We start from the raw sequence: 18867 nt of genomic DNA on the forward strand, positions 1-18867 counted from the left end.
GCTTTGTTCTTTGGAGCATGGCGAGAATGTGACTTTTCCTTCCCCTTGTCTTAATCTGAGTGCTGCCACAGCACATAATCTCAGAGTCCAGTCACTGCGTATCTTGACAGCGCAACTGAGTTGTAAAATTGTGACAGCTTTCACCTCAACAGTGCAGTCTATGGATGAGTGAAAGAACATGTTTGTGGTAGACAGTGCTACCAGGAGCAATGTCAATATATTATTTTTTTCCTCTGTGAAATATAGTAAACTGATTGTAGTCTATTGTATTCTCTCACGTGCACATATTCTTGCATGTGTGACCATATATGCATTTTCTGGATGGTGCAAAGGCTATTTTTGGAGGTACTCAAAATATGATTTATTTGCCTACCATGGTAAAGAGAAAAAAAGAAATATTACTCAATGCTTCTTGATTATATAATAATGAAGCAACTCTTCCAGAAGTACCTTTCAAAATCTGTCCAAAGTTGACTAAAATGAGGAGCGGTCAGCTATCTGAAACTCATTAAAATAATGGGTGCATGTATGCACACGCCCACACTCACATGAGGTATGCACAACCAAGCGGCTGTCAGCCTCCCACACAGTCTCAGCTATAGAAGCAGGCAGCTCATGTATAAATACTCTGAGTAATCTGGTCCATCACCAGAGGGGATGACAGAGAGCTTGGCTCCATTCACCCCGAGTAACGAGAACTGAGAGTATGGGTGACGCATGCTATGCAGGGTGGGAGGCGAGGGAGGATTGTTAAGGAGGGGAGTATGATATGGGTTAACAGAGAGAGGGGGTGGTTTTGGATTATTGTGAGGTATGCGAGGAAATCACAGAGCAAGAACAGAAAGTGTCATGAGAAAAGTTGCAGGGAGGGATGGATATAGCTTAGGAGACTAACAGGAAAGCAGCAAGAGCAAATCGAGGAAGATTAAGAGTGGATGTGCTAAACATATTAAAGCTGGTGGAAGAATTAATTCAGACCTTCAGGATGGGTTCGAAATGACTCCATATAATAATTCTAAAGGACCAAAAAATCTGACGCCTTGGCAACATAGGTAGGAGTCAGACTTTGAAACACTGTGCTTAAACTGTGCTAGATCAGCAAGCTGAGAATGACAATGCTGAAATACTGATGTTTAGCAGGTATTATGCTGATTATCTTTCATTTAGTGCTTCATCGTGCAAAGTAAGCACAGCTGAGGCTGACGGGAATGTTGGTTTTTCAAGCACAAACCAAAGTACTGATTGTACGGTATGACTGGTTACCTGATTTTGTAACCTTGAAAAGCCCCTCTAGTGAGAAAGATTTAATCTTTCTTATGTATGTTTATTCTTCATTAGAATTTGCTTGTGGTTCACACATGTATATATCTTCACATTTTATATTACATCTAAGCCATTTTAGGGCTGAAAAGGATCATTTTCATCGAAAAAAACTCTTAAATCTGCAACTTTGATGCACAGAGATGAGCTTATGGGAGTTTAAACAATGACTGGAGTGAGACATGAAAGGTCTGGCAGTACTGTGTATTTTTACATATCTAAAGCCTGGTATATCACATTATCTTATTGTTCAACTGTCACCCAAAAGCTATTAAAAACTCATCAGTGGGCCACACGAATGTTCTGAGTAACACCTTTCTTTTTTACTGCCAACACTTTATTTTGAGTTGCACACCAAACAAACACCTGACAATAGCCTCCGACAAATGTTCCACTTGCTTCTGTTCAAGCATTGTTTGCTAAAACACATATCCACTGACTAAAAATATTATTCATCCTTTTAAAAATTAAAAACATTAATTAACTGAATGTTTTTCAAGAATTACGTCTTCATACATGAAAACCAAGTTCGCAAATGGGTTTGAGGTTGAGAGCCACCGATGTTGAATATAAGTGAGAGAGCAATGAGAAACTAGAAGGCCATGCAGTCCTCTGCCAAACTTAATGCCCTATCTTGCAAGTTTAAAGGGAGTGATCCGGATCTGCATCAATATTTAATGTGTTCTTCCTCTGGCCATGCTTCACCTTTCCACCAAGCTTTGTGAAATGTGGCAGGGTAGTATTTTTTGCCTTTTTGCATAATCTTGCAGTAAGACAAATAAACAGTACTGAAAACACCTCCACATCGGTTGCTGTCTTGCCAGAGGACTGAACTAACACTTTTTATGGTCTTTTAGGAGCTTTGTTGACAAGAAGATAATAACAGAATATTACTATCCTCATTCCTTAAAAAACAAAAGCATGTTGCACAATGTCGGAGGATAACCGTGTGAGTCAGGTACTATTTGGAAACACAGTCCTTCAAAATAACCATGACAGAAATTGCTTCTTCTGCAATCGATGCAAGTTTCAACATTATTTTCTAAACCATGCATAATCCTGGTTACATTTGCATAATACATAACAGACCGTTAAAGTGTAAAGATTTGAATTCACTGCTGTGCAGCTGAAGGGCTGCTGGGAAAACAGAGCATCTATTTCCTACCTCCTTTGTGACCATGTTGGTTACGGTTTCTGTGCCTCGTTCCTTTGTGCTGTTTTTACTTTCTGCTACAAGAAAAGTTTTTTCCTACATGGGAAATAACGAGAAAGAGAAATGGACTGGATAACTTGCGCTGCTAGGCGAGCTGTCTAGTTGGTCGAAGCACCCCCCCCTCCTCCAGAGTAATCGGGAAGGCAGCACACTAATGAGAACCGCACTGCCTACAACATAGATAGGCTTATCCACTGACCTACATGTTACGGGAATGATGACTGACTACATTCACCCAGCTTTAGCCCATCAAGAGCTTTTGACTTCAGAACTAAGAAAATTCAAGACATGCAATACAGATTTCCAGACATGTTAAGCTCTCGGCTGAGATTTTCTTTCTTAGCCTACTTATTCAAGCAACACATTACTGAGATCATCCTGCTCGTAAGTGCTTTCCCTGACACTGTTAAAATCCTTTAAAAAAAAAAAAATTGTACAGTGTGAGTTTATGCAAACAGTGGCTGTATTTGTTCAGAAATTTCAAAATGTGTGGGCATGTGTGAATGGTGGACATGTGACTCTGCAGCCTGGCAGTGATCCCTGTGGCTTCCTCTGTGCAGCAGTGAATGAAATAGTCCAGAGGGCAGGCCAGTCACAGATTCCCACTTTATTCTCCCACTCAGAGCCAGGAAACCACTTCCCTGTCACAACCCTCTCCTTGTAACTTAAGTGCCTCCTGGGTCAGTGCTGTTGCTATAGAGACTACGGTGAGAGTCATGGGTAGAATCAGCTCTCTGGCCCACAAAGTCATACACTAAACACACAGCTGTGTTCACTTATTAACTACGCATGTGGAGAGCTACTGACTGATAAGAAGCTGTACAGAAGGCTCAACAAGAGGTGGTCATCGCTCGAGAAATGTCATAGAAGAGCTACCATTTCATGCTCGTGTGAGTTTTCCAAAAGGTCACCGGTACCTTCCACTGCGGCCGACGAGGGCTCACTGGCCTACTTCTAGTTAATCATGTGGTGGGAATAAATGCACAGTTTCCAATGTGTCTAAACACCAGTTTCAATTTATGTCAACCCCAATTAGTTGTCCAAAGCCCTTTATCACGTAGAACCTTCTAAAATATTAAACAAAAAAGGTAAAAGCAGCTAAATAGCAAAAAAAGATAGCAAAATTTCTGCTGATGTGTCTGTGTGTGTTTTCGTGTGTGTCATGGGGTTAAGCGGAAACGTAAATGCAGCATTTGACAGTAGCGAGCAGCTTGTGTTATTTATAGTACTCGTCTGGTTGATATGGCAGAATGTGATTAGTACGGGCTAGCTCTTGCCTTATGAAAGGAGCTTTTGATCCAGATTGCACTGGACTGTTACAGGATTGCTGAGCCACAGCTGAAATTTTACATTAGAGATTATGGCAACAAAAACAATGCAGGAGGGGAAAAAAAGGGCAGATAGCAACCTGCAGAGCCTGTGGGACACACTTGAACTGCCTCTGTCTGAGAAGGAAGAGGAAAGAAAAAGCCACTTCCTCAATGTAGGGCGGAGTGCCAGTGGGCTACGGGCTTGTTCTCTTACCCTTCCTATAATGCGGCTTTAACTACTTTTAAATGGGATTCTGCTCTTTACCGTGGAGATCCTCTTTATTCTTCAGTGACAAATCAAAGAGAAAGTTCAGCAGCTCTGTCAGTCTAAGTAGGATTCACACCACGGTCCTTATCTTGTTTAATGCTAAATCCGATGACAGGTCTCACAACTCTTAGGTGCCATGTTTAAGTGACAATCCAAGTATATTTCAACATGAGTACACATGCACATATTGCTTGCATACATATATCAATAGTACCCATACAGAAGGTGTTCACTAACAACGGCAGCCCTATCTAACCAAGAGGTAACAGTGCAAGAGACAGAAACTATATTCATCTAGATCAAATAACACTCGTTGAACTTTAGTTTTATTATCCATAAACTTTTGCTACACAAGGATTTTCCATTTACAAGGAACCTCTTTATTGGCATATCTTAAGAAGAGCTGACAAATGACCTGTTTTATGTAGACATCAGTGAGGAAGGGAACATCTCTTTGCTAAAGAGAAGTGTACAACACAGTCCCCAGCGTTGTCTTTCCTCTGGGCACCTCATTAACAGCATCACATTCAACTCCAGCTGCCACAACAGGAGAAGTGCTGCTTCTCAATAATGCAGTGGGATATTGAGTGAAGAAGACAGCAGTTCATCAGCTAACTAAGACACACAGAGCCACGTTCCTATGCTCCTTACTCTCAAATAAAGCAGTAGCACCACCGCTTTAGACTTATATACATTTTACGTTTCTTGTTTTTTTTTTTTTTTTACAACTACTGACAGTCATCATGCAGACATTTTCTCCACAGTATGGCCTGAGAACACAGGAAGAAATTCATGAATAAAAGAAGGTAAGCAACAGGAAACTGTGGCTGAAAATACAGCTGAAACAGGTAGAAAGACAAGCCTGTTGTTAGTATCTGTGACAGGGAATGCAGCTGAGTGGAACCTGAAGTTCCAGTTTTGTTCTCCCTCTGGTTTTGGTTCTCACTCAATCCTAGGTCTCAGTGGTCTTGCATGACTCCAGAAAACAAAACCATGATTGTTTTCTTTGAATTTGTGGTGAAATGAGGGTAAGTAATCTGATCTGTGACAAAAGAGCTTTTTACAGCATCTTCCCAATTTTCTACTCTGAACACACTGGCTTCTTAGAGGATAAACTCGTCCTAACAGTGAGAGTTACATCTATTTCAATATTCACATGCAACATACACACATTCCTCTGTTTTACAATACATTTATCTCAGGCTCTGTATGTCATCTCTTTGTAAATGTAGGACAACACTGTCTGCTATTGTTCCTGAACAAACTGTAGCTCTAGCAGAAAGCGGGATATGCAGTTTCTTTATCTTTGGGACACTTAGCAGTTGTTTTTTTTCCCGGGTAGCAGCACAAAACTCAACCCATTAAAACAACAGGCAGATCATATATTACACAATGCTGTGACTGCTGCACAAAGCAATGCATGAAAGAAGAATTCTAATATATTCAGTAATCGCAGAGAAAAAAACAAAAATCTGCTCACTCTCTAGCCACTGTCAGCTTCAACCATTGCAACAATACCCAGTATTGACTATCAACACACTATGTTTGAAGATGCAGTCGTCCCACACACTGTGACGCACAACTACACGCCCCCATCGCTGCTAAGTCCATGAGGTTATTTGGTCAGAATGCTAGAGTTTGTGTCAGAGCAAGTCAGGTTTTGTGCTTGTCTCACAAATGTATCTCAAAAGTGCATTTTCCTATTATCGGACTAATTTGACAAATAAAAACATCTATTCTGCTTGAGTCAATGAATCCCAATCTAATCCTCTGAACTCAACGGAGTTTCTGGCTGTTTTTTTTTGCTCCGGTCACATTTTTCATGCAGTGGGCTCAGTTTTTCACTGCAATATAAAGTCCTGCATCTCTATGGAAACAATACAACCATGGCTAGAAGTAGAAGGAACTCAAAAATATCTTACGTGCAGTATGATACAGTTATAATGCCAACAATAATAATTTAAAAAAACAAAAAAACAACAGAGAGTTGAACTGATTATATATTTTCCAAAAGTAAAAAAAAAAAAAAAAAAAAAAACATTTTTCCAAATGGCCACAACTGTTAACAAGACTAGAAAAAAGTAACTACATAATATAGATATTTCACTTAATACATTTTCTTTTTTTAAATATTTATTTCCATACTTGTCTCTTCTCAGTGTAAACACAGCCTGCAGTTCAGCTGAAAAGTTTCACTTGACTGGTCCAGTTTGGTTTTTTGTTTTACTGAAACTGGTCACTGTACGCAGCTTATTTGTTATTTTTGACTAATTCATAAATGAGACGATCAGAATAAAGATTCTGGTTCAATATCCCTATTTCAGGCTTACATTTGACTGGCTTGCTGGCAGGGTTTATTCAATACTTTGGCGCATTAGGCTTTCCATAACATTCTGTATTTACAGATTACGCAACTATTGACAGACATGAAAAAAGGGTAAAAACCAGTTTCTTTAATAAAAAATGCTAATTGCTAAAACTGGATTACCAGTGTGCATAAATACAATGTACTTTAGATAAATGCCTTTGTTGATTTATCCAACAAGTTTGATGAAGGTATTGAAAGTTGCATAGGATAGACATGCAAATCACAATCTGATTTGGTGAAAAGAAGCTGCACTAATGCCAACAAAACTTTCATTCAGTTAGCATGTCTAATTGAAACCAACTTAAGTTGCGCTGGGATACAATTTGTCCTCACTTGCACACACACAGCATGGCTCACAGCACAGAGGATTACAGATATTCTGAATCCAGGGCGTCTTCACTTTGATTCCCTTTGAGATGACTATCATAATTACTCTAATGAATAATTCCCACGTTATTTTTTTTTATTTATTTATTTTTGGACACGGATGAGCCCGGGGCAAATGAGTGCATTCTTATTTTCACTTCATTTGCTCGGGCCTTCACAACACTAAGGTTATGGAGATGTCATGGATCCCCCAGAGAATGATGAAGACTAGTGAAAAAGCGTTCCACTTCCAAAGGTTATGTCCTCTCTGCCACGCACTGGGCTGATTAATTAGCGTGTTTGTCTTCTGGCCTTTTGTGCGAGCTGATAACAGTCTGTCCTGCAATTAAGTTAAGTGTTGAAATGTCAGTATGAAAAAATATGTAAAACGGTGATGGCATTTCCACCAGCACTGTATGAGCAATGTAACTGATTAATACATTTGAATAATTTACCTTTTAATTGATTTGTACATAATTAACAAGGATACTCACCTATTGTTGTCATGCAGTCTTTCATGATATGGCTCAATTGTACCGTGTGTTTAATGAACGCACTATTAAGAGTGGCATCAATAAAATGTGGGCAGAATAGATGTAGAACAGCCGAGTTATGAATGAATGAAACATGAAGAATAGTAAGATGAAACACCTTCTGCAACAGCTCTCAATGCATTTTCTATTGAAGACAACAATCCTGCTGTAAATAATTATAGGATTGTTTATGATGTGTCTATGGAGCACGGGAGAATCATTAGCTATCATCCACAAACATAGAAAAAGGGTCGTTACAGAAGGAAACTGTCAGCTAATCTCACAAGACACCATCATTTAAGCATAACTCACTGTCAAGTGAGGTTTCATGATCAGAACTACAGCCATAGTCTTTCACCAGCTATCTCGTTGTGTCTCTGAAAGCCACTTCCTGGCTACGTGAAGCCAAATCTGCTGAGATGTGCAACAACAGGGTATCCTGTGAGATGAGCTCCCCACAGTCGTCAACTGACGTCAATCGTCTAACTGTAAGTGTCAATGCAAAGCAGGGGAAAGGAAAAAAGTTCATTTTCAGCAGACAAACCACAATGTTTTCAATTTAGTGTTTTTTTTTCCTATGTCTGGCCCACAAAGACAAACTAGTCTGATTAATTGAGAAAAACTAAAGGTGCAAACATCTTGTTTTACCTACAGATAATGGCTAAAGCTAAAATGTGAAGCATTGCAGAGAGTTGTGTGTAACCGTGAGACAGTGGGTAAATCTCATTGGATCACAAGTTAGTTTCACTTGCATGCTATTCCATGTGTTATCTGGGAAACACTTGGAGTCAGAAAGGTATTATTTATTGACAAGGATAGCAGTTATTAGACCTCTGTGCTTGACAGAGTGCACAGGGACAATAAGAACGAGCACTTATATCAGCTGTAAGCTGACAGCCCTCAGTAGCAAAGCACTCAACATTTTACTTTTCCCTCCCTCTACATGTATTTGTTTTTTTTTTCTTTTTCCCTTCTGTTATCTTACTACTTTATTTCCGCAGTGGTCTCTGTTTGAGAAGTCTAACCCAAAACAAAGTCTCTATTTTGAAAACAGAATTTGATATGCAAAGAGCTGAAACAGGAGGTCTACTGCTGACTATCTGGAAGAGTTTGCCTAAATATTTGCATAGATGTTGCATTGTCTAAACTGGCTAACTTTCATTGAAAGACTTGGCTTTTGAGTCCAAATTCCTCCTTAAGCCCCTTCTCGTTGAAAATATAAAAAACCTGTTTTTAAGAGTTTCAAACAACCAAAACAGTTTGAAGCCTATCTAGATGGACACTTCAATTACACATTTCTTTCCAGTCCCTTGAATACCAAATAAACCTTATATAGATCAATGCATGTGGGCCTGTCATGATATTATGAGATATGAGATTAACAACACAAGTCTACATTTTTCTACATTTTCGGGGAGCAATTTCTCCTCATTAAGACCAAACCAGGGCAAAGAAGGAGGGAGTCCCTCTGGTTATGAATGTTAGTTGACTCACAAATCCCTTCTGCTGCTAAGTTCTTAATTAAATATGAGATCCAGTTAAATATGAACCCCTGGGATTCATTTCTGCACTGACAAGACCCAAAAAGTGGCATAGACTCTTATGAAGTTGAGTATTTTATAGTATGCAGGGTTTTATTTACACAAGAAGTTATGCAGTGTATGTTTCAATGAACAAATTACCTGGACAGGCAGGAATTTGGCTGCCAAAGCAATAAACAGATATTTGACAACTTTAACTTTAAACATTATCTGTTTGATTTTTATCATATTGCATATTTTCGAATCAACAATCATAACTACTATTGATTGGGTGAACTGATCCAATTAACTGGTGCTCCGAAGCAGCTGAGCAATCATCTTAATGCAATGCCCAGCAATAATTAAAAACCAATGTAAAACAATAACACCTCCTTACAAACCGTGAAAACTATAAAATGTCTTCCTGATGTGTAGTATTCCGACTGTGTAAACTAACAACAGCCAGTTGTAATTAAATATCCAGTGTTGGCAAAACAGGGCACTGCATTGCATTTAAACCTGAATATTTTGCTCTTTCTGGTGATGAATAAAGGCCATCCTACAACATTCATGTAAATACATGATTTTCTCCACACAAAACATTAGAGCGAGCCATTCCTGCAAAACTGTGAGGAAGGCTATATTTTCTTTGTTTTTTTTTTTTTCAGATTTCAAATGCTGTTTTATCTAAATTGGATTGGCATACATAAATATCGTTTTTCTGTGGAAGAACATGTGACAGCCACAACAGTAGCAGTAAGCATAAGGCGCTCGGGTTCATTGTGCCTGGCATTTGATGCTGAGTCAAGAGCGTCATCTGTTCTGCTTCAATATCACTCCCACGTGGCACTTTGAATACATACCGTTACCATTTTCTCAGTTAGAGTTTATCTTGAACCGTGAAATACAGGAACAGCACAGCATTAGTGTTCGTATGCGGATTGAACAGTGAGTTCAAGCATTTCAGATCAATGCTGCTTGTCTTGTTTTCAACTCTTAGATCTTAAAAAGACCTGGAGGGCTGCCTGCTCATGATCTAGGCTGCTCCCACAGATGGCCAACAATGGGGAAAGAAAACTGTAAAATGCCTATTCGATTAAGGCAGAAATAAAAAAGCAATAGCAATGCAAAATCATCTCAGCACACAGTGAAGGTAAAAATCAGCGGTACTGAATTAGGTGAAGAGGTTTCTTTTAATATATTTAGCTGAAATAATGAACAGAGTTGTCCATAATATTAAAAGAAGTTCTCTCGGTGACATCCCTGATTGACAGATGATACCTTCCCCCATAAAGAGAGGCAGTACACTAGGTATAGACTACGGATAGAGTCATTTGTCTGTTTGTGTGTTTGTTCATGTGAGTGAGAAACACAGAGGGAGTGAGATGCAGTTTGCCAAGTCTCAATAACCAGGTCAGACACATTCAGGTCAGAGCCATGTATCCATGCAGACAACTGCCGCATTTTCCCCGTTTGTCTCGTGCAGAAGATGGAACTGGGTAAAATCCTCCTAATGTCTTGTTAAAGTCAAAGTCTGCTCATTAAATGCTGTTTTAAAATGGCAATAAAAAGAGAATATGTAGTGTACAGGCTTTCTCCTAACCTCAACATAAGCTATCTGAATTAGATAACCACTAAAGCACTGCAATTTGAGTATTTTATTTAAAAAAAAAAAAGAAAAACTGAGTATTAATTTTCCCTTTAAATAAGAGAAAATATGAATAAGTAGGATAGTAAAATACCAAATATCAAAGCTTGTATTCAAAAATAGACTAGAAAAGTCTACGTTCTTAATAATTTAGGATTTTTTTTTAAATTGCTGAGAAAAGCAACATACAAACTTTGCTCTTTTTTCCTCACCAAGTTGAAAAACGAACTCACTGCATCCTCTGCATCATGTTAAACACAGCTGAGTGTGAACTACTGCAGCTATTATACAGAAAAGTACGTCTTGATCTTGTTCCATGTAGTCTCCGCTATCAACCATCTCTATCTGCGTGGCAAGTATGTTGGTGAAAACACAAGCAGCCCAAGCTGACGAATCACACCCTGGAGCAGAAGTCTGGATTTCTTTTTTAAGTCAGTGAGCAATATTTGGCCACAAGGCAGACGAGTCTTGCAAAACCAGTACCTGCTCATGTAGAAATATTTGATGGTCCAACAATGGCAAAATGGCCTCAAAGCCAAAGTCACTGTTTGTTTGCATGGAAAAATCAATTTGACGCTCTGGTGAGATACTGGATCACATGCACAAGGATAAGATTCAATCTACGGATCACTAGTTACAGCTGTTACACCGATTGAGTCTCATTACTAAGAAATCCAAGAGTGAAAATTCTGCCTTGAATGAATGCTGCCAAACAAGATAGCAACGCAAAGTTCAGAAAACTAAATGCCCCTGTACTGGAGGCATATTTCAAATAGACGTCTATCTCTGTATGACGGGATAATGTGTCAAAGAACGAGCTGATGGAACTTTAAAACAAAAACATGTTGAAGCTGTAGCTGTGCTTTGGTTATTCCGAACATTTACACAGGTCCTTGAATCTGGCCTTGAAAGATAAGACTGTAGAACAGTTAAACAGGAATATCACAAATTACAGGTTGTCATCTTCTAAGAACCAAACATCATTTGTCATAAGTGATAATTTGTTATCTCAACTATAACCTAATGTGGGTGGAAAAAAAGACGTCCGATATGACCAGAGCTCTTAAACTCTTTAAAGTGGTGTCACACACAATTAAGTGATTGGAAGATGTGGCCATACTCGCTATCCGACGCTAACGTGTGAGTGAATGATAGTTTGTGTCAGGCTGCAATAGGCCAGGACAGGACATGTATTCATCACAGTGCTTTAAGTGTACTCCATCATCATTATGTCGCTGTGCATCAACGATCTTCTGTCCCATGTAATTTGGTGTCCCTATTAAGCCCCTTTCAGAAATGCACTCTTTTCCATAAATCTGACGTATCTCAACGTGTCGTTTTCATGTCTGAACAAGCATCCTGCTCACTTTTCCATAGAAGTCAGGACAGCAATCAGATCTAGTAACATTTCCGTATCGCTTTCAACATTACACAAGTCTGAGCTGTATGTCGCCACATTAATGAACAGGTACGCAGATTCAACGAGCAACATGGTTTCGGAGGAACAAGAAGGTCGCCCAGAGTTCTGTTGTCTTTGTGGTCGTGCTGTTGCCATCAATAAAGTTAATGTTATGGGTGGTTGTTGAGTAGTAAACTTGCTTGCTAATATAAATCTCAAGTCCAAAGTAAATTGGATAGTTTGATAAGCTTGCAGTTGAATTTAGTCTTTTGCATAGTAGCAGCAACTTGAACTTTGTCCTCTGTCACTGTCGTGGGGATGATTTAATGAAGCCAAGTGGAACATTAATGTAAGAATGACCTTTGTCTGAATTACAAAATGTCGTCACTTAAACAGATTGATGAAGCCACTAATGCTACTGATCCCTTGTCTTGCAATGGCTTTATTGACAACAGAACTATTTTTAAACACTAATTAGTTGACTCCGGTTTAGATCCCGGTATCAAATGACGAAAAGCCCTGCAGAACTGTGAACACTATGCAAACAGCATGGCAAAAGCCAAGTAGTTGTTGCACCTCAGACATAGCAAAACGCCAGCATTTGAAAGGCAAGATTGTTCCCATCAGCGAGACAAAAAAAAAAAAGAAAAAAAAGCTGTCTCAGATAGGAGCGGGTTAACATAACATGCCTTCTGTCATCCGGAATAGTTGTCTTCACTATTCAAGTCACAAGACGGGTGCATCCATAGTGTCCCCGAGACAAACTGACTTTATGTATATAGCGCCTGTCCTTCATGTTTAGAAATGTGCTATCTCCAAACACCATTTTGAACATAACGACCAAAACAGAAAAAAATGTATAACTCGGTTATTCAAAAACACTGGCAAATTGTGCAAAACCAAGAAGCATGCGTGACTGCACTGTGACTGTGAAAGAGGTCACAGAGGTCTTCACTCGATAGCTTTATAAGCTATTACATAAAAACATAACTATATTTATCATACTCACAGCTCAATAGGAGCCTTTTCTCAATCGGTGTAGACAACCGTAATACAATCTGCACCCTGTGGGGACTTTTTGACCACTTTGTCCTTTCCATGCAAAACTGAGGCCTTCAGGCAGCCTGTTGACCAAACATGCCTTCAGACTGTTTGTGTAAATATATGTTTTCCATGACCACAATAAGCAGTTTCACAGGTCCTGATAGCTTATAGCTCTTTCTTGCGTTAACAGCCACAATAAGTGCAATTTTACTGTATTTTGTTGGCAAAACTGTAAAGCAGCTGCATTAAATGTTCTTCCAATGGAAACCTACGGAGACTAAAGCACATTTATACTCATTAAGGGGCACAATGAGAACACCTCAAACAGTCTGAATGACCATGCTGCCAAATTAAGATGGCGTTCGGTACAGACATACGAAATGCGGATTTTTGCTGCCACACTTACTGAGGTTGCCGTATTGGATAAATGTCACAAATGTAAGGCGAGCTTATCCTGCAGTGGAGTGTGTGTTGGTCATGCAGTAGGTTGACGTGGGCTGAACAATATCTGAGGACGGCTATTTTCTGACCTTTTTAGGATGAAATAGGATGCTGATTGCACACAGAGCAAGTTTGGCGGGTGTATCATGTCTCTTGGCCTCCAGGAGAACAGGGTGGGGCACTCTTGTTGTTTCTTGTTAAAGTGGGACTAATGTTTGACTTTACAACATCACTTCAGCGAAAGAAACGCAGCACATACAGACACGGCTGCTTCAAGATACAGAAGTTTACTGCTAAATCCAAAAAATAAAACCTACAATCAGCCAGCCTGTAGCTGAAGTATTTGATGTGTCACCCAAATGCCTCCACCAGGTCATGTAATACTGAAAAATCAGTTTCTGTTGAAATGTATAGAGAAATGAAGTCTAGTAATAGAAAGTTCTCTGACATGCTGCGTGCTGTTTTACATACCTTGTCATTTAGAACTCAAGCGCCTGGATCCCAGTGGATGGCTGATGATAGATCCAACGACAATATGCTTATCTAATAAAAAAAACAAAAACAAAACAAACAAAAAAAACAAGATAAAGCACAACATAAGAAACACAGTTTAAAACTAAATGGCACAAACAAGCAGTTATCAACTTGGTCGACTATTGGATGTGTAATTCAGCATTTTTCAGATTATCAGGATAATTAAAAAAAAAAAAAAAAAGTTTCAAGTGGGCTAAAGTTAAAATCATACTAATGCCTTCTCCATCTGCAGTAAACACATAGTATGGAACAATGTCCTGCCCACAGCACCATCTGATGAGCTGCATGTCACCAATCAGATGACACGAACAGCCGATCAACACTGAAGGATAAATGGCGAAAATGTTTCTTTTAATTACACATGTGAACCATAAACAGGGTCTGGAGTTGTTTTATTGTTACTTTCATTAACATTGGATATCTGTCTCCTTGATTACTAAAAGTCGGTATTTTGCCCAGAAAAAACAACAACATATCAGTCGTACGCTACAACCAAACAACTTTCTGACTGCTTTAGCACCATTAGTAAAGTATTTCTTTTGTAGGTTAAAGATCCGACTAACTGTGGCATGATCTTGTCATAAGTTATTAAAGCCAACAGCAGTAGAATTCAAAAGCTGCTGACTTTGATACCCCTTACAATACATTTATGGTGACGTTTTACAATGCATAACACTGTACAACATTTCTGGTAATGATATCATAATCATCTGCTTAAAGTAACAAGATCTTAAAAATAACTCACTACAATATGAGACGCCTTTTGTTTCACAGAACCTGTCACATATTGTTATACTAACTATTTGTCTAATGCCTTATAAAAGTTAATGGAAAACTGCCAAAATCCAAACCGCTTAGGCTTGTTAAAGGCACATTTTTCATGGTGCATGCTAAGTAGTCAAATTTAGGTCAAAAGAACCTCTTTCCTCTATCATCACTTTAACTTATGCTTGTGAGGGGCAGGCTTGTAAAGTGTAGAAGCTAATGTTCATTATGTTCGACAAAAAACTGGACTCGTCAGCAAATATTTCTGTAACAACACAGAGCTGTTAAACAGAGATGGAATCTGTTAGGCTAGTAAGGATATACTGAAATAGAAGCACTCCTCCTATGTGCCCAGTTAGTTCTGCCTAAGGACACACATGAAGCACAGATAGCAGCACATTATAAATTAATTTTCACCATGTCCAACTCTTAATAAGTTTCATATTATGCTGATGGAATTTTAGAACATATTCTGGGAAATTAAAAACATGACAAGAATCTAAATGTGATCAAACCGTTTTGCTACAGCAAGCATTAAGTCCAACATACACTGTATTTTACAGATAAAAACAAAAAAAAACTCCCATTCTACGAGGATAATCCAGCTCGTCTAAAAACAAAACCCCTAACAAGAAGGAATGAAACATGATCTGGCTTCTCAGGTCAGAGCACAACACCACAGCATTGTCCGTGCATGTCTGGAGGAGCATTAGCCTTGCCAGCTGATCTGAGACAAACTGAGCCAGCTAAAAGATAGGATCATCCCTCCACTATCCTCATTGAGCACAATAGAGCTATACAGCGGTAAAGTGGGAGGGAGAGAAAGAAGCAGCGAACGAGGGGAGGAGAAAGACACAGAAAGGAAGAGAAATTTTGACTTATTCATAGCGTCTCCCAATCAGCTGCAAACACATTGGACTGCACTGACACTCATTAGTTTCTGCTCCACTTCCTCCTGGGTGCCTTTATCCTCCTCACATCTATTTGGGATACGGAATCTTGCCAAACAAAAGTCCCCCCCCCCTCAATCTCACACACAGGAATAAAGCAGGAGACGCGTCAGTTTCAAATTGGGGGTGTTGGTGGGTAGTTGTGCTCAGATTGTTCTGTTCTCCTTTGCAAGCTACTTGCCTTTCATTCAGAAAGCCTCATTGTCATTGCAGTCGTTCTGTGAAACAAAAAAGTAGCTGGGTAATGGATCCATCTGCAACAATTAACTGATTACTTGATTACTTGTCATCTAATGAACTAATCACCAACTACTTTAATAATCAATTAGTTGGTTTGAGTAATTAAAGCAAAAAAAGTAATCTTTAATTCCATATTTTCGTTTCTTTTTCCTCCTTTACGCCCATAAGCTAATTATCTTTGGCTTGTGGACACAACACGACATTAGAGGACATTATCTTGAGCTGATCAATGTTTTTCGCAACTCAAACAATTAATCAAGAATATCATCAACAGACTGGTGAACAATGAAAACAATCATCAGTCCAGAACCAGGAAATCATCTGAACAAGATTTCTGTGATTCAGCATCGAGACTTCTGTGCTGCAGTAATATTTAAAATGGACACAAATGTCTGTATCTCTTTGTACAGTGTTAAATCTACATTTTGTTTAAATTTATAGGCTACGAATATCAACCAACGTGATATTAACACTGCTTGTAGGTTTGTGAAATAATTATTTATAAGTGCCTGTATTGGGATACGAGGGTAGAAAATGATATACTCGTAGTCTTTCAAGTCCTTAGAGACATGTCTGCCGTATGGAGACATAAGATATAAAATGTTATCTCTGACACAGTATAATAAAAAATGGAACTGTCTCAGTTTCTCATTAAACTCCGGAAAGGCTGGGCTTATGTTTGTTCTTCAGAGAGTCAATCACACAGATGGAGCCAAGTAAGAGAGGCGCTTGTTTGTTTTGTTTGCTATGTTAATAACGCCATTACTTCTGATTACTGGGCTAATTGAGTATTATTAATACCAATTTCTCTTGTCTTGGCCAGCCTCTGCTAATTGACTCTGCACAACATTGCAAGCTAAAATCAAATTTGCCTTGTTGTCAAACGGCTGTCAAACATGATGTTGTAACCAAACACGGAGACTGGTACGTGCTGTGCAGTTTAAGGTGTGTTTGTTTCATGAGATCATCAGTAAATGAGAAGGTTTACAAATAAAGGTGAGAATGAACGCAATATGTATGGCTTTTCACACAATTGGTAAACGGACATAAAAGCAATGAAAACAAAAAAACAAAAAAAACTGCAACTGGTCACATGACATCCCAGGCAGGCTACAGTGTATTGGGGTCAGTGAACAAGGCGCTGAACAGCCTGTGCCTGTTCAGCCTGTTTAAATCGCAGCACACTTCAATGATTGGAAGCAAAACATAGAGCTTTTTTTGTGGCTCCAACCCCCTACTTTGCCTGTGCACACAAGTGATATTTTCTCACTTTAACAATATCTCAGCGAAGGGGGAAATGTTTTTCACAGAACTGAAACTGACTGTGGCTTGTTATGTGATCAAAACATTGATACGTGTATTGAATATGGATATCTGGTCAATGTGAGTGTCATAAACCACACTTACTTAATTTGGTACTATGTGTGAGCAGTAAATGTAGTTTCTGCAATAAAAATAAGAACCCTGTAGGTGGATCAGAAGCAAAACAGATTGTCTGGATTTATTTTGTTGGCGGTCTGCACTATTTTACCTTTGAGCATCAGCTGTAGGAGATTTGATTGATGATTTTTAGGCAGGAGAACATGTGATCCCAACTCGTCACTTGAGAAATGTGTGAGTTTCATACAGACACCAGATTTGAACTGCAGTACATCTCAAGTGGGTGTTGACAAAACCTTAGCTATTATGAATACAAGGTGCTCCAGCTAGAAAACACGGACAAACCGTTATCACCATGCAGTTGAAATAATTAAGGATAGCATCTAAGTACTGGTCTTTTGGGGGAATTAAACAGCAAGTTCAGCTAAGAAAAGCTGCATAAAAACATTTGCCTACAAACACTAGAGAGGATTACTGGAGGAAAACTGCACATTGTATGCATAATCACTTCCTCATCAATAAAGTACCACACAGCCCACAATATCTATAAAAATATCTTTCCATATAAGGGTATAAAAAAAACAGATTTTTTATTTTTTTTTTGGCTACATGCTCCACAGTATGAGATAAACTGATGAATATGGATGAACTAAGCTGCAATGAGCCGCATCAGGCTCCCAAACCTCATAAAAAAAGATTCACACTGCAACAGGAAAAATAAAATTCTGTTCTAATATCATATAACCAAAGCAGGCAACTGCAATGTGTAAAAAGCCCATTTTCAAAGACAGATTGACCTAAAAATCTATAAAATGTGCCTAAAAAGCTGAAGTTTGTTAGAATTACTCTGCATGCGACAGTGTTTTTACCACTCTGTAGACATGCGGCCTATTTTTGAGTCTTTTCCTTACAGTTGGGATACATGATGTTGGATATTATGCTTTCCTTCAACATTAATCCATGTAGGTCTTGTTTATAGAATAAACACATGATGCTGGCTATACTGTTTGCATTGCTTGACTGTGTGCCCTATCAGACGCTCAGGCCCTTATCATATGTAGACACCCTTATCATATGCAGACACCTTATAGACATCACGCTGCCAAGCCCACTGCACATAAAATCAGTTGGGATGTACAGTTTGAGGGCAGCTTATAGCAGCGATACTAAGCTTATCTGTCGCCGTAATTACAACAGACCATTTCTTGCAGGGCTTATTTCTAAAAACCTCCCTTTTCTTTCCTCTTTCAAATTTGGTAAACAAACCCCTTGCAAAATTCTTCCATTACATAAGTTCCTCTAGAAAAATGGTATATTTTCAGACCCCTAATAAGCCTCCTTTACTTTGTCCGATATATTTGGCAGGGGGAGTGCTTCTGTTGTGTCTGATTTAGTCATTAGACACCAAACAGAAGACAGATTTGACTTCATGAACATACCTGCTGATAGACAGCAAGATTGAATTAGGCAGAGACAGATGTTGTTCTAACTGGGTCACAGCAGCAAAGGAATCATTAGGGGGAAGCTGAATGCACAGATGCATTTAAAACCAATACACCAGAATGTCA

The 18867-nt window shown here is 38.9% G+C and overlaps 1 protein-coding gene across 3 annotated transcripts in view; it reads right to left on the minus strand.

Moving 5' to 3' along the window:
• The window catches only part of erbin (erbb2 interacting protein), a 57859-nt gene that overhangs the window by 32089 nt on the left and 6903 nt on the right, over positions 1 to 18867 (minus strand). For all 3 annotated transcript variants that reach the window (XM_008276143.1, XM_008276144.1, XM_008276142.1), the window contains exon 2: positions 13902 to 13973. The gene's annotated coding sequence lies outside the window, so the exon portion shown is untranslated. The remainder of the gene's footprint in view (positions 1 to 13901; positions 13974 to 18867) is intronic.

This window comes from Stegastes partitus, unplaced genomic scaffold (assembly GCF_000690725.1).
Source record: "Stegastes partitus isolate 25-593 unplaced genomic scaffold, Stegastes_partitus-1.0.2 Scaffold66, whole genome shotgun sequence".
In the NCBI taxonomy this organism is placed as follows: Eukaryota; Metazoa; Chordata; class Actinopteri; family Pomacentridae; genus Stegastes; species Stegastes partitus.